At 43.7% G+C, this 15788-nt stretch overlaps 1 protein-coding gene across 5 annotated transcripts in view; it reads left to right on the top strand.

Annotated features, from left to right (window-relative positions):
* Nucleotides 1-1085: 1085 nt before the first annotated feature.
* RIOX2 (ribosomal oxygenase 2) overlaps nt 1086-15788 on the top strand; it is a 905982-nt gene continuing 891279 nt past the window's right edge. For 2 of the 5 annotated variants that reach the window (XM_078657812.1, XM_078657814.1), the window contains exon 1: nt 1086-1364. The gene's annotated coding sequence lies outside the window, so the exon portion shown is untranslated. The remainder of the gene's footprint in view (nt 1365-15788) is intronic. The other 3 variants (XM_078657817.1, XM_078657816.1, XM_078657815.1) reach the window with 2 other exon arrangements.

Raw genomic sequence — 15788 nt, 5'->3', positions numbered from 1 at the left:
CAGTAATACCCTTTTACCTGTGTTTGGTACTCTTTTGTAACATGTACACGTCACTGTTCTCTTGTAACACACTGTTTGATACCTCTTATATTTTGTTTGCTTTCGATACTTGCACAAGGGCCACCATTGCCTACGTAACGTTTGTTCTTGTGCTTGAGTGTCCTCCATTTATTGCAGTATTATACCTCTACTTTTACTTTGTACGCTTTTGTAACCTGCACACGTCATTTTTTCCTCCTGTAATGCACCGTTTGCTACCTCTTGTATTTTGTTTGTTCACGATTGTCACTTTTGCCTCATGTAATGTAACTTTTGCTTTTGTAATTTGTTCACTTGTATTGTTCTCATGTTTCAGTTCTGTTCCTATTGTGCAGCGCTCTGACACCTTCGGGTAAAGTCTGCGCTATACAGCCGCGGTCGGTAGGGGAGTACCTGCCGGGGCGATGACGTGGGGAGGGGGAGGGGCAGGGTGGGGGTTAGTAATGTATGGATAATGGATGTTTGCAGGTAAGTAAACATATAAATAAATCAAACGAATTTCGTTGTGTGCACTGCATCCCCAAATGCAATGCAGTGCATGCAACGAAATTCATTTGATTTATATATATGTTTACTTACCTGCAAACATCCATTATCCATACATTACTAATCCCCACCCTGCCCCTCCCCCTCCCCACGTCACCGCCCCGGCAGGTACTCCCCTACCGACCGCGGCTGGCGCTATATAAACACGCAAAAATAAATAAATAAATAGGCGGGTGGAGAGGGTGATACAACAGTGGGGACCAGGACACAGACGTTCATGGAGAACTGACACAGCATGAAGCAATGCAATTAACTAAATAGAGTTCCCCAAATAACAGTTACACTGTCTAAGACTAATTACATTGTACTTGGTGAGTGCTGCAGTAAAAAAACAAACCAGAAGTGACATTGGCTGCCTAAACCAATTACAGGGCAGCAAAGAAGACCGACACTGGCTGAACAAATAGTTAGAAGCAGGCTAGAGCTACCTCGTTTACTGAATAGTACAGGGCTTGCCTACAGCGCATGCGCACTGCCTGCGCTCGACCTAAAAAAAAAAACAACACCCACACACACTCTCGTGGGGTAGCCGGGCGAAAGCCCTTTTCCTCTGCGAGTCCTCAGTCTTTCTTTTACATCTATACCGCGGTTGCAGTAGTTCGGCAAGTCTTTCGTTGATGTTTATGCCCTCTTCGACGTGCTGGCTAGGTTGGAGGTTTTGGTATCAGAGGGAGGAATCTGTTCGCTGTTGGATCTTTCCCGTCGGTGTTGCAGAAGCTGCAAACGTTAACTGTGTTCCGGTTTAGCGTAACTATCCATCTGTAGAGTGTATGACTTTGGTGAGTGCGAGGGCTTTGGTCCTCTTTCTGTTTCTATAGTTAAGCGTGCAGTTGTTTATTTATTTATTTATTTATGTATTTAATGCATTTTTATAAAGCGCGGACTTTACCCGAAGGTGCCTATCTCCCTGCTCCTTAGCGTAGCCGTTCTTTTCTTTCTTAACTCTCGGTGTCTTACTGCCGTCGTCACACCCGTGCTTGTAGTCTACCACGAATTTGTCTGAAAGGTAGGGATTCTATAGTTGGCCCTGAAATTCGTTGTTTCTGGGATTGTAGGTGCGACCACACGAGGAGGCGTGCATCTCGCACAAAAAAAAACGGAAAACATTTATGTCACAGGTGACATCCCGGCGTGTGATTGACAATGTGGAACGGCGAGCAGACAGGTACTGAGCTAGGGTAGTGTTTTCCGCTCATTCAACTAGCAGCTGAGCTATATAGAAGGATGATGTTTCTGCTATGGCAGGGTTGCACCTCATTTTACATACGAGTAGAAGGAAATCGAGATGCTGTACGTTTTTATTAAAACCGCATTTTTGTTGAGTGCATTTGTTTTCTGTGTACAGCATGCATTTCAGAGGTCGTAGTGGGCAGGGAAACGACACCCCGAAGCATTATTCATTCGATCTAAACAGTTCACACACTTTTTTATTAAAATGATACCAACCCTCCACCCATTTTCAAACTGTTATGAGTATTCTCTCCGGTTCTTTTCCAGTCATGATTACTGTCATGTGGTTTTCATCATGCTAACGTGCATGTTATATACCTTGTCACATGTTTGCATCAATTCTGGCATGCATGTATTGCACTATACCTTGACTGTATGTTTCTTCTTCAAACAACAATAAATAACTGCACATATAAACAAGCATTGGCATAGGCAAACAGATCTCGCCTTTGGGACCTTATAAGTGTTTAGCCATGCAACAGTTAATGTTGTTGCACCAAGGATATTGTGCTACATAACTAAATACTTGTATGTTCTGAAAGGCGAGACTTATTTGCTATGGCAATGTTTTTATAGCATGACTGTTTCTAAACACTACTACAAAGTAATGAATTGTGGGCTACTGAAAAATATTGTTCTAGCTTTTTTTGCTTAAAAAGTAAATGTGGAACAGCTTTACAATTAGTTTTAATGATAAAGTAGCAGGAAGGCTAAAAATATAAAATGTACCTTCTGAGCAATGTGCAGTAATAATTTTTTAGCATACATAAAACACCCAATTAGAGCTTGGTAGTTTGGATTTTATTTTTGAGCTATTGGCATTGCTAATATGTGTTGTTTTTTTGGCACCTTATAAGTATGTAACCAAAGATTTTGGCAATGGTTGGTCCAGGAATATCTGACAAATGTTAGTTGAAATTTTATTGCAAGAATTTTTAGTTAACATTTTTAGTACATTTAAAGTAAGTTGAGTGAAAAAAATATTTATGATGTACATTTATACATGTTTTATAAACATATTCATTCTGTTGCAATATCTTTTAATATTTTTGTAAATATTACTTTACATGTCTACGGTAAATATGGCATAAGTGCATCGGATAAGTCTTTCACATCTGTATTGATCATAAACCAGTCCATTAGAAATTCATTGCTAATATCCATAGATTGATATTTTTCAGTATTGTGAAGTTGTGTTGTTATTGTAGATGGCCCCAGAAATCTGTGCACACGCAGCAGCCACAGGTTCAAATGAAAGCAGGGCTGACTCTAAGTTTTATCCTTCCTATAACTTGAGAAGAGAGGCAGCATGTGCTAGGAGAGAGCGCTTGCTTATATGGTGGCTGTATAGAGCAGCCCGTTTTAATGTATTATACTAAAATACATGCTAACAGATACTTTTGTCAAAATCCGAATATTTTTAGTGCAGTTGTTAGATATGTAGCAGTTATTGGCAGACATCAACAAGCCACAAAAACAGATGGCTCCAGAAATCTGTGCGCACACAGCAGCCACAGGTTCAAATGAAAGCAGGGCTGACTCTAAGTTTTATCCTTCCTATAACTTGAAAAGAGAGGCATCATGTGCTAGGTGAGAGCGCTTGTTTATATTGTGTGTGTAGAGAGCAGCCCCTATTTTAATGTATTCTATACAAAAATACATGCTAGCAGATACGTTTAACAAAGTACGATTTTTCAAGTACAGATGCTAGATATGTAGCACAGAAATTGGCAGAGATCAAAAAGCCACAAAGTTATTTAAAAGGAACCGGTTGACAAGGGAGGGTGAGGCAGGCAGTGGAAGGGAAAGTAAAGAAATATAAACAAGCGCGCACAGCCACGTTAATTACAAACAGATGGCCCCTGCTCGCTGTTGCTCGCTCCCGCAAGGTGGATGCCACCACAAGCAGGAGTGCTTGAAAAGTGCAGACCGATTTCTAAAGGTCACCTCCTAGTGCACCGCATGCGCGCTGCACTAGGCTTGACCTAAAAAACTGGCTGACATGCCGATTGACTGCAAAGGGCGCGTGATTATCTTCGTCTTACCAGACTGTTATAACTATTGGGAAAGGACCGATTTCCCACTCTATTGCAGCTACTATTTACAAAACGCCCTGAGGAAGTTCCAGGCCAGACGGCCGATGTAAGGGGGCGAAACACATGTTGGCTGTAAAATGTTCTCACCAGGCTATGAAACATCACAAAAATATATTGGATTTGATTCCAAGGAACTTTTGATTACTATACTTACTCGTTCCAATATTCTCACTAGAACTCTAATCATAATGCGGAAGAGGTTCCCATTGTCACGAACGAGGAAACCCCACCGGATTAGCTCTATTACCATTGGTTCGCTGAGGCCTAGAACCCTTTACCCCCCCCCCCCCCCCCCTTAACTTTGAACATAAAAAAAAACATCCGACACTGAATGGTTGAATGCCCATGATTTGAAAGTAGGGGAAAAGGATCTCTTCTACTCTAGTGACAGAAAGGTAGATAGAGAAGCAATCCTTTTTCTCCGGGGTGCCTGCTCTTGAGAGAAATCTGGAATTCGACCTTTTAATAGCACCTATAAAAGAAAGGTTTGCCCTAGATACATGAAGCTTATTAAAAACACAACTTTTGACATCACTGTAAACGTTTCAAAGCACTCTTTTTGTTGTTGTTGTTTTTTTGCAACAGCCTAGTTATACTGTGCGCAACTTTCTTACACTGTGTGTAATTCATTTTTCGAAGTAATGACTCACATATTCACATTGCTTCATATCACAGGCTCAGAACATTTAGCACTATAAAAACGTCATTGTTTTGCCAGTGCACGGACCAGGATTCAAATTGGTGACCATCCAGTTACACCATGGACATCTGAAGTGATCGCTCTAACCAACTGATCTAGCCTTCCAGAAGAATGCTTTTCCCACAGATACATTTAAGATGGATGTCGATTTCATATAAGATGTATGCATTATATTTTATATGCAGTTAACTGCGATTGAAAGGCCAGAAAAATAGTTATGGAATATTTTGTTCTTATTAGCCCCATCATACCCCTGCAGGATCACAGTTCCCATACTTTTCTTTATGCACTTTGACTGCTGATGCAGTTGCTTTCCCAAGTCAGCTACTTCACTGTTCATAAATACATCAGCGAGTAGACATAAAGAGGCATTCTGGTTTCAGCTGCCCAGTGTCAGCTAACAGTAATGCAGATGAAAACCCTACTGAGGCAACACTCCAGCCCACTTATCTCATTTTACTGGAACATGCTACTAAGCAGGACGCTTTATATATTAGTCTTGCATGTCCAGAGCACTTAAAATAGGTTTGCCCCTGTCCAGTGTAGAGAAGAGAAGCTGCAATTCAGTTAGCTGTCTAACGTGCAACACACAGCTCTGGTTTTTCTCACCTTTGCGCCAGTATTGAGTGCTCTTATGTAGTTTAATGAAAATGTTTGCCTTGAATTGATTTAATTTACTTCTTTGTTATCTTCTATATTGATTTGTTCTGTTATGTAATGATTTGTATGACTTGTACTATAATTTGACGTCTGTTTAGTAAACGTTTCCCTAAAATGTTAAGGCAGGCATTGGACCACCTTCGGATTCTCTATTACTGATGAACAAAGTCACCTTTTTACAAACAGTCAAGTATTATATCTTGTTTTTTTTAATTTCACAAGAATTTTTTATTGAGAGAGATGAGTAAGCATTACAGGCGTGAGCAGAAATCATGCATGGTTCCGGTATCAACAAGAGCAAGTACGCAAGAGTAACGGGAACAAAGGAGGGGTAAATTAAATTAACATAAGGAACGAAAAACAATAATCAATTTAAACAAAAACAGTAATGTAAAGCACAGGCATTGCATCAGTACATTTACAAAGGTTACAGTCATAGGTGGCGCAAGGTAGTCATATAAGTCAATGAGGATAGTCGCTTGGGCAGGTAGGCAGCCCGAACTATGGGCAGGGTGTATATGTGCATAATCATGGTGGTTTAAATAGGTCGAAGTGAGCGTCCAGCGAGGACCATAGGTTCCTATAGGGGGGGCGCCAAGGTGTAGCTGCCAGCGCAATATTGTCGGCTCCTCTGAGGTTCGATACCCAGTTGAGCCAGTGGGGGAAAGAAGCTTTGCCAGTGTCCTTGCAGTTGTTCAGTATGAGTTTGACCGCTGCTGTCAAAAGTAAGTCAAGTAGGGCTTTATCATTTTCATTGAGGTTAACAGCTTTGGTGAAACCCATGACTAAGGTTGCAAATTCCCTCGGGAGCGAGACATGCAGCACTTTGGTGATAAATTCGAAAATTCTATCCCAGTATTCGGACACACAGGGGCATTTGAATATTAGATGTTCAAGGTCCCCACCCTCTGCCGTGCAGTTCCAGCAGGAGTCATCTTCCTTGATGTTGTGCAGGAAGAGTCTCCTAGGAGTCCAAAAAGCTTTGTGGAGAAGCCAGAATTTAGATTGGGATAATGTAGGGCTGATTTTGTGTCGAGAGGCAGATTCCCATATTCTGGCCCACTCTGCTTCCGAGGTTTTATATCTTGTTTTATTTCCCAAAATGCTTAATAAAAAACATGAGACTTTGAAAGAAAATGAAATTTAAAATATTTAAATTGGCGTAACTGATGCACCTTTAAAAACAATTTCATATAACATATTGTAATTCTACAATCATAAATGCCATACTAATATCAACAGAGTGGCCATTGGTACTTTTTTTCTTCTTAAAAACTCCGACTGATCTGAAAACCTTTTTGCATGCTCTCTGTGTTGTACAAAAACGTATTGTGCAAGACAACGTTTTATCTGTCCTTCCCTCAAAACACAACAGTGGCTTCTGTTAGCATCTTGATGTTGTTACCATTAAAAATAGGTTTCAAGTATTTCTTGTGGGCATTGTGTAGTTTGGTACATTTACATAAAATATGTTCTTTAGTTGCGTTATAAGAAAGGCACAGTCGACATAGGGTGTCTTTCTCTGTTTTCTTCTATGCTCCATCAGATTGCCTAGAAAAGGGTTTTTTGATTGTAAATTTATGTTACAGTCAAGAAAGGCTTGACGTTTTGTTTTGTGTGCAGGCAGCAAATCATCAGATCAGTTGATTTGTAGAGCGCTTCTCAAAATCCGAGAAGGGTGATTGATTGAATGAGAGTGATTGATTGATTGATTGATTTTATGTTTTTATATTTCAGGGTTTAAGCAATATCGTTCTTAAATTGACTAATTTTTAGATATTTTTTTATTAGTAATTTAGGTTCTGTTCTGGTCCTCTTCATGAGAATGGGAAGCGCTGGTAAAATATATTCACGGTCGCAATTGAATGGTGGCCTTGTTATGGTGTTTATTACCTGAAAAGTTGAAGATTTTTTTAAAATTCGGTTCCCTTCAGAGAAGTTTTCCCTTCAGAGATTACACAGTAACAGAAATAGTTCAGAAAGTCATTGGTATTTTTTGTTCACATCGATTGAGCCCCGAGTTCTACCTTCAATATGGATTGAAAAAGGTTTTAGGTTCAAAATGCTTTTGCATGCAGTTTAAGAAGAGTTTGTTGAGTTTTTCAATATCTTGTTTATTCAGACCTATTGCTTTATGTTATATAATCGAAGGTGTTCGATTTGTGTTGCTAGTCCTGATTGAAGATTTGATGGCTCCTCACTTACTGGTAATGAATATTACTGGTAATTAATCAGGCCAGTACCTCTACGTTCTTTGTCCTCGTCCCAGTCATCACTTGTTGAGGTATACCCAAGCCCGTTGGGCCTTTGGCAACAGAAGCTTCCCTGCCCCCCTTTTTTTTAAAGCTTGTGCACACTCAACAAACAGCAGGAAATACATAATAAATAAAGTGATGTGATTCAACACCCAGAGGTTTTAATGAAATAAACTAAATCAAAACTTATATTCAACTACAATATAAATTGATTTGGACTTTGCCGACTGCAAAACTTGGACACCATTCCACTTTGCTTTCTTGGATAATATTCTGCAATTGGTAGTGTCTGACAAACGTGTGTTCACATGCCCAAGTTCCATCTCTGTATATTTCTTCAAGTGGAACCCCCCCTGAAACTCTTCCCGTGAGGCTGCCACTTCTCTAGTAAAGCGACCCTGAATATGACTAGGGAACAGAAGATCTTGACTTGATTAAGCTAAAGAAAATATCTATTTGATTGTCCGGCTCAGTTATTTTTGAGTCTTCCATACCTTGATCAAGTAAGAAAAAAGTGATAGACTGTCTGATTTTCTGTACTTACTGTATTTGTCAATGTAAACAAACTAGAAATGTTTAACATCCAGTAAATGAAGCAGTCTTTCATCTTTGGAAACAGGAGTGGTAAAGAAAGAAGGAAGATCAACCCTTTTGAGATTAGTGAAACCTTGAATTAACCTTAAAATAACATTAAGGATCAAGACTACTGCATTGCTCAAAACTGGTTGTCTACACAGAAGAGCCAAAAGCTTACCCAAGGATGCACAGATGTGATACACTAGAGAGACATTTTAAATCCACCAAAAACTCCAGAACAGAAGAAAGTGCACAAGAAATGACAGACATTATGAGAAATGCACCAAGAGTTAAATTGAGACCAATTTCTAGGATATGATTTAAACGTTGAAGGGCTTCTCAAACTTGGAACAGCCCCAACAACCTGTGAGGAAAGGCATTTCTGTAACTGCTTCAGCCTTTCAATCTCCAGATCAAGAGGGTGGCTTTCAGATGGCTGACAAAGTCCATCCCCCTCAGTGGCGGAGGATATAAGGGAAGGATGCAAGGCGGAAGCACAGCCATCCTATTCAAGAGTGGAAACCCGGTTCTGCATGGCTAGCAGGGGACCACTAGGATCACATTCACTTTTTCCTTCAAGAAATTCAACAATAGCTTTGGAATCCAAAGCAAATGGAGTAAGCACCTAGAGAAGCTTTCTTTGTCACTGTATTTAAATGGCATCCACTCCCCATGCACCTCCAGAAACCAAGAATAGAACATTTTTGTTGAGTGCATTTGTTTTCTGTGTACAGCATGCAGTTCAGATTTCGAAGTGGGCAGGGAAACAACATTCCCAAGCATTTTTCATTTGATCTAAACAGTTCACACACTTTTTAGGTCGAGCCTGAGCCAGCGTGCATGCGCTGCTCTGCGAGGCTTCTTGTAAGCACTCTAAACTACTCCGTGTGGGTCTGACTCCTCCCACACATAGGATTGGCTTTTGCGTGTGTCTTTCAGTAATGAAAGCACGCAAATGGCTAAAGGCGGGTGCATGTCCCACTTTCTTGTTTAATGTTGACTCCCACTGCGTTTTGGTCTCGGGAGCGAGCAGGGGCGCGCAGGGTGGCAGCTGCATTCCTCGTGGGGGATCAGGTTGCTAATTAAACACAAAGCGCAGTGCTTTTTTGCAAATGCTTGTTGAAATGTTGATTTCAACTTTAACTATTCTATTTTGGAAGCTGTGCGCCTTTTATTTGATCAGCAGTACTCCGCCTCACAGTCTCCGCACTTCATGTTTTAGAATGGCGGCCATTCTTAACTTTACATTTATCTACATGGTGCATGCTTTCAGACCGATGCTTATTTAAACGGTGCTTAATTCTTTTATATTGGAGGTCACGCCGCCTATCCCTCTCACTCCGTTGCTCTGCCCCGCTGCTTGTTTTCCAGAGCAGCCACGCTCCCTCAGCCACTGGTCAAGCAAGTCCTTCTGGTATCCATGCCCCTCCAGCTGGTCTCGCTTCACCCCACCGCTCCCTCTGCGAACATAAAACAAACAGTAGGGAGGGGACGTATTTTGAGGGCCAGTTCGCCCTCCCACTCTTCATTCTTTTTTTGTAACTCTTTTTTATTATTGACAAAGAGCAAACAAACAAGGCAATTGAAGCAGTGTAGCAGGACATGTGTTCAACGAGGAAGGAAAATGCATTACAGTATAATACAGTGAATCATTAATGTAGGAGGGGGGGCAGGGGAGAAACCAGAGTCGAAAAATATACAGGCTAAACAACCCGAGGAATGTCGGGTCAGGGGGAAAGAGGTACATCCGGAATATCTGCTAGGGAAGGTGTGCAAATATCTCCACGGTAGGAGTTCCATTGACCCCAGATTTTACCCCACTTCTTAGGTCTGCTCCGCGCTACATACACCCTTCTCTCTGAACATACACCAGTCCATGTTCTCCTTCCAAGCAGAGACCGTGGGCAGCCTCTGGGAACCCCACAACTGAGCAATATCTCTCTTGGCAACCATATTCCCAAGGGTCGCCCACTGCGTCTGTGCCACATCATAGTCATTCGGTTCCCATACATTCAACAGACAACGCCTGGCCTCAGGCGACAGTGCAACACCCGTGACCTCCGTCATCACAGCATGTATTCGAGTCCAAAACACAGCCACTTCCGGACACTCCCATATTATATGGAGGAAAGTACCAAGAAAACCACAACCACGTTTACACAGCCCATCAACAGAATAACCCCCACTCTTCATTCTTAAACGGCTTTTACAGAGAGTGACTTATTCAGGTGTAAGTCACAATATCTGAGGAGCGCACAGTAAGGAAAGAAGTGATGCAGCTTGGTTATTTTAACTAGTTATTCTCTATTTTCCCTGAAGCACCATGTAGAGGGTGTGTGTACTAGATGCTGTAAAAATATAAGTTTAAAGAGGCATATTGTTTCTATTAGTGATGACTCAGTGCAGAAGGCTAAATAGCAATCATGATGGATGTGTGAGGGCAATGAAAGGGGGCACTGCTTTCATTTTCGCCACAGTAGTACATTGAACAGTAGCGGCTTAAAGCCCCAGATATGTCCTGGTTTCGATCGTGTGCTGTTGGTTGTAAAATTCTGCAAGTCAAAGTCGACTTTTTTCACATGTATCCAGCCCAGCCAAGCGCCTCGCATTTGGGGGCATAGTGTGATGCATTTTAAGGCTTATTGTTGCATCACTGCATTGATATTTAATGTTGCGCTTACTAAACGAGGTTAATATAGGCAGGACTAGGTATCTGCTTCTGCCAGGTGCCCCAGGCAGTCTGTCTGAGAGCTGGGCCTGGGGTGGAGGAAAGGTGACTTTGCACAGCCCGGAAAGACTGGTGTTGTGCTGCATGGCCCTGGAATGATCACAGTTAAGTCCACCAGGGCGCTGGGACAATAAGATCATGCCAGAGTGAGCCCCTTACCAGCTTTGAAGGCTTTCCACACTAGCTGCACCCGGGACGTGCAATCAACCTCGCTCAATTTCGTCAGAGCCACAGCAACCACAAAGTACATGTGTGCCTCTTTGAATGACCGGCCCTGCCCTAGAAGTTTGTCCCATGGCACTCTATGTGGAGACCAAGTCCCGCCTTCCCTCCCTATCCCCCCGCCTTGACTTTCTGTGGGTGCTGCATGTGCTCCTAGCTTGGTATTTCAGTTAAAAGTAACAGAGTCACACGTAAGTGTGGACTCCTGCAGATCTGTGCAGTATTCAGTGCCAGAGAGAACTTGCTCGAGCTATAAGCAGTATAGTTCACAGTCAGTAGGTCAAGCACACATGCCGTCATTTCATGTCTTTTATTGCTTGGTTTTTGCTTGCTTTACTGGTGTGAGGGCAATTACCGGGATGGGGCGAGTGTATGATGTAGAGAATTGTGGAGAAGTGTGGCTCAATGGTTAGAGCGGCAGACCCTGATCCAGAGGTCTGGCCCGGGACCAGGGTTCAATTCCCGCCTCGGCGGGTCTTGGGCTCAATTTCCTCGGACTTGATAATTCTCGCCTCAGTGCCTATTCTAATCATGGGTCCCACTCTGCAACTCTGGGAAATAGCTTGCTTAATCTCCACAACGGCCTCAACAGCGCTGGGATGCCTGGCTTCACCTTGCGGGTGCCCAGGAGTGGACATTTCACAGGGAAAAGCCAGGAAGGGTACAACAGCGGTATGCGTACAGCGCCAGGACACCCCAGTTGGGGTATAAGTGCGCTTTACAAGTACAAATTTAATTTCATTAAATAATCATTCCACTAAGGGTGGTTTTCCTGGTCAGCGGGGGCAGCGATTCACTTCCAAGTCACGTTATTGTCTTGTATAATCTGTTCCAATCAAATATGTCAAATAAAAACTAGCGCTCACCGAATGCACCAATATATTTCATGGAAGTCTTGGTTTAATTTATTGACACTGGCAAGAGCAGCAGTTTCTAAAGTCACCTAATCTTCTCCTCTAATGCAACAAGCAGCAAGGCGTTTCAACTCACTCATGATTTAAATTAAGGTAGTTTGTAAAATAAACTAAATTCGACTTCATGATGGTGTGAAAGAACACAGAGTCTTCTGGTATGTATACAAATAATTTTCCTGGGGCCCTTTGTGGAGAACCAACATGGATGTGCAATGCTTGGGTCACAATAAGTCATAGAGTAGTTTGAGATACCCCGGCCATGAGGTGCAGCTTGCATTTCTAATCCTTTCTGATTTAATCTTGGCCTGATGTCGCACTGTGGTATTGCATGGAGAGGCGGCTGTATCAATAAAACATTGTATACTTGAGAACAGCTGGCAGAGAAAAGAAATGCCTTGTCAAATGTGGTTATGAGAATGGTTTCCCAATATGAACCGTCCTTTGGTTCTTCCAGACCTGCACTGTCCTAAGGTTACCCGCTATGGTTAGTGACCTTCCATACCAGGGGTTTCACAGCAGTTTTTAATGGGTTTTTTTGGGGAGCTTTTCATATCTTAAAGCGGGTAATTTGTTATATTTATTTCTTTACATGGTTGTTATTGCTTGGTTTTATCCATGATCGTGTCACTCATAGGGTCTCTAACTAGCAGTGAAATGTAATTCAAATGTACACTGAAATCAACCATCTCAGCACCAGCGTATCACCACCTCCGCACCAGCACAACCTCAACATCAGCACAGCACCATCTCGGCATCAGCACAGCATCACCTCCGCATCAGTGCACTACCACCAGCACAGCCCCAAAACAGCACCAGCGCAGCCCCACCTCAGCAGCAACTTTGCACCAACGCAGCACCTCTTTCGCATCAGTGCAGCACCACCTCAGCATCTGTGCAGCATCATCATCTCAGCACAGCACCAACTCAGCATCACTCAGCACCACCTGAGCACCAGTGCAGCACCATCACCTCAGCATGACTCAACACCACCTCGGTATCACTCAGCATCACCTGAGCACCACCACAGCACACCCTCCGCATCAGCACTGCACCATCTCAGCATCCGCACAGCACCACCTCCACATCATTGCACCACCAGCGCAGGCCCAACTAAGCACCAGCGCAGTCCCACATCAGCAGCAATTCCGCACCAACGCAGCACCACTCTCAGCACAGGACCATCTGAGCTTCAATGCAGCATCACCTCAGCATCAGTCAGCACCAGTGCAATACCACCACCTCAGTACCACAGCATGTCTCAGAACCACCTGAGTATCATTCAGCATCACCTGAACTTCACCTCGGCACCAGTACACCACCACCTCACCACCACCTCAGCACCACCTCAGTCTGCCCTTGGAATCTGGCATCTGTTTATTATCCCCTGTGACCGTCCGCTGCTTGTGTTGTAATTCAGGTACTATTTCCCAACCTCGGCCCTCCTGTTGTTTATGTTATCACCCCCATAATAAAAACAGCTATTAAAAAACAAGCATTTGAACAGGCAGGCAGAGGTTGCTAGGCTTGCAAGGACAAAAAAACTAGAAGTCATTTCATATGTTAATTCTTTTTTAATAAGGTCATTCAGTTGTACATAATGTCTTCTTGGTTGTATATCGGGTAACAAAAATGCTTATAGCACTTTTTTAGATTTCCCCTGGCGATCCGCTGCGCAGCAGCGTTCGCGCAGGCGAAATCTTTTGAGTACAGTATGTTGGCCTAATCCCGCCTCTCTGTTCCATTGGCTAGCTCCATAAATGGAGGCTAGCCATTGGAACAGAGATCTGCCCGTCATTGCCAGAACAGATTTGTGGGCGTTCCGTAGAAGTTTTACCTACGTCATGCGGCGGTGGGCGTGTTTAATTTTTTTTTTGGGGGGAGCTTTTTTTTTGTCATTCCTCCAGGCCGACCACCACCGGAAGAAGTCCAGGTGAGTGCTTAGTTTTATTTTTTTCTTTCCTTCTGCCTTTTGATTGTCCTTTCCCGCCCCCTCCCGCTGTCCGTGAGCCCGTTGCCGCCCCCCGCCCCCTCCCGCTGTCCGTTTGCCCGTTCGACTCCGTGGCACCGTCTCTCGATAAACTATGCCTTTTGATTGCCCTTTCCCGCCGTCCCTCCCGCTGTCCGTGAGCCTGTTCCCGCCCCCCCTCCCGCTGTCCGTTTGCCCGTTCCCGCCCCCCCTCCCGCTGTAGGTTTTCCCGTTCGACTCCGTAGCACCGTCTCTCGATAAACTCCCTCAATCACAAGCATGCTCTCACACGCTCAATGACTCACTGCTTTACTTCACACACTCAAATTCACGAGCATATTTTCACTCTGTGACTCGCTAGTTTACCCCACATGCCCACACAATGCATGCTACCAGCTCTGTGCACACGAAGGTGCAAAGAAGTCTTGTGGTGGTGGTAAGGAGGAGGCTGGGTCCGGTGTGTTTTTTGTTTTGTTTTGTTGTTGTCAGTTATGTGTTTTGCCTCTTGATGTTCTTAGTGGTAAGCATGCCTGTTTAGTGTTCTGCTGGGCACAAATGTGTGCATGGGGTCACTGATGGTGTTTCTGGTAATGTCCGGCGTATGCTCTGTCTGCTTCACAGTGGCCCATGGATATCGCTCTCTGACCGGCCCTGACAGACTGGGGCTCAGTGCCACACAGCTTTGTCTGCTGAAATGCAAATAAGGCCGTGCTAATGTTTAACGAGCTCAGTGGCACCGCCTGGTATCCCCACAGTCCACCCTAGTAGACTCGAAACGGAGTTTTGTTCACGGTTTTCGAAGTAGGGGATTTTTTTTTGGGTGGGGGGCTGCTTTGTCGGAGCTGGCCAAACTCTCCCCGCCTGTGAACACCCTTTCACCAACTCCCAGCACAATTAGACCGCGAATTTAAGAGATCCGGGCCTCCATATCCTTTCAGGTGAACTCCACGCTCCTTAAACTCATTAATTTAGAAGCAGGCATTTTGAAGGATTACACATTTAATTTGAGTACATGGTTTGATAGGCCGATGCACATGAATGCTTCACGGAGGTATTCTGTTCTACATTCAGTAATTAAAAAGCCTTGCTTTTGGGGGGCGGAGGGGAGGATATTAAGACACTAATTAAATGTTTGCTGTTTTGCGCTTTACTTTCTGTCCGGGCTGCCCCGGTTTGGCGGTATTGTTCGCGTTTTTCATACGTTCCCTTGTACAGCTTCCCTTTGCTGGGCCTGAGGTGTAGTTAGCTGTCTGAGGGGCTCCAGCGCAGCCCATCTCTGTATGAACAGTCATATTGTACCGCGCTTGGTGGGGGCGTTATTAAATCCCAGGCCTGTCTTGTGAGAACACTTTTCTCCGGGACCTCATTAGTTTGAAAACATGTATACAATTACTTCCAGGCAGTCGGATAATGTATCCCCCGTCCTACTGCTTGCACCTCCCAACATATGATGGCTTTCCTGCACAGGGATTAGAACATTCATTCCACTAAGTGTTTTGGGGGAGTTTTAAAACTAAATGTTGATAAATTCTCTTTTAAATACGTTTGTAGTGCTTCTAACTTAAGGTACACATTCACCATTGCCTTATACACTCAAAACTTCGAAAAGGGGGCTTTGTGGTGTAGGCACATTTCTGGTATTGCCTGGTTCGCCCTCACCTAGCCGAACATATCAAATAGCATTACACGTGGGGTACTGTCCATGGCAAACTCATGGCTTCTCGAATAAGTAACATGGCGGTGCTGTGTGTGCAGCAGTAGGTGCCCTGTGGGTTCCTAGGGGTCGCATGCAGAAGGCTGTATTTCAACCTCTGCTTTCATGGAGCATACCAGTGCATTCTGGGGGGCCGTAATCT

The sequence above is a fragment of the Lissotriton helveticus genome, chromosome 8 (assembly GCF_964261635.1).
Source record: "Lissotriton helveticus chromosome 8, aLisHel1.1, whole genome shotgun sequence".
Classification (NCBI taxonomy): domain Eukaryota; kingdom Metazoa; phylum Chordata; class Amphibia; order Caudata; family Salamandridae; genus Lissotriton; species Lissotriton helveticus.
The sequence above is the reverse complement of the archived record's forward strand: the minus strand, read 5'-3'. Positions and strand labels throughout refer to the sequence as shown.